Source organism: Propithecus coquereli, unplaced genomic scaffold (assembly GCF_000956105.1).
Source record: "Propithecus coquereli isolate 6110/MARCELLA unplaced genomic scaffold, Pcoq_1.0 Scaffold2, whole genome shotgun sequence".
Lineage (NCBI taxonomy): Eukaryota > Metazoa > Chordata > Mammalia > Primates > Indriidae > Propithecus > Propithecus coquereli.
The window spans coordinates 19,168,149-19,169,237 of NW_012144966.1; the positions used below are offsets into that span (position 1 = coordinate 19,168,149).

The 1,089-nt window shown below is 31.6% G+C and overlaps 1 protein-coding gene across 1 annotated transcript in view; it reads right to left on the reverse strand.

The window, feature by feature from the left end:
* LOC105809717 (RNA-binding Raly-like protein) overlaps positions 1 to 1,089 on the reverse strand; it is a 438,598-nt gene that overhangs the window by 262,859 nt on the left and 174,650 nt on the right. The window lies entirely within an intron of this gene.

Consider the following 1,089-nt stretch of genomic DNA (forward strand, 5'->3'; position numbering starts at 1 on the left):
TTATTGAAAAAATATAAACAGAGACTTGAAAGATTTCAAAAGAAATATAATCCTTGTAATGAAACTCCACTGAATTGGTTATCAAATATGGAGAATTTTAATATGTTTAAGGAATTCTTCAAAAGAACTTGATGAGGTTGGTTCTAAGTGAGGGAACTGAAATATGGAATGGTTAAGAAAGGTCACTAGTAAATGGCTGTAAGCTACACCATCACTCAACTTTCATTTTGTTTGAAGTATAACTGTCAGTCATAGGAAGGAAGGAAGGAAAGAAGGAAAGAAGGAAGGAAGGAAGGAAGGAAAATTAACTGAATATGGTATTAAAATACTCTGTTGATTGAACAGTAAAATAGTTAAATAACCAGTTTACTTAGTTGAATAGTTCAACCTACCAACCTACCAATCTTAAATCAATGGGTGAAAATAAAGAGACCTTTTAATTCATTAGAATACCTGTATATTAGATAAAGTATCATTATTAACAACCCACATACTATTGTAAACACACACATATGCATACTTCCAAATTCAGTGCAGCACAGTTTTATTGTTTCACATATGCTATTAACTATATCATTAAATACATGAGCCAACAATATACCACAAGAGATTCAAAAAGAAAATATTTAAAAGGATAATTACATAACTGCTGTAGTGACATTCCAATATGCTTTAACACATTCTAGCATTCCAACCCTGTGATCACGAGAATAATTTCTGCAATGAGTCATATTGTGGCACTCATCTGTTGTAAGATGACATGCTTAAAATTTTAACTGACAAAACAATTGTTTGATGATGAATGATGGAATCAGAATCCAAGAGACATCTCCTTTCATAGTAAGACCCTGGAATGTAGTACATTGATCATATAGGCAATCCATAATTTTCCTCCTTTGGCTTATTTGGAAATATTTAATTTAGAACTACATTTCAAATGTCTTTACCTACTAATATGCTGGTTTACCAGTTTAACATTGTGCATTAACTTGCACAGAGGAAAACAGACTTTTTTTTTTCCCTAAGAGTTCAGCTCTACGTCAAGAAATGGAATGACTTTTTGTTTGTTAAGGCACATATACTGAGATC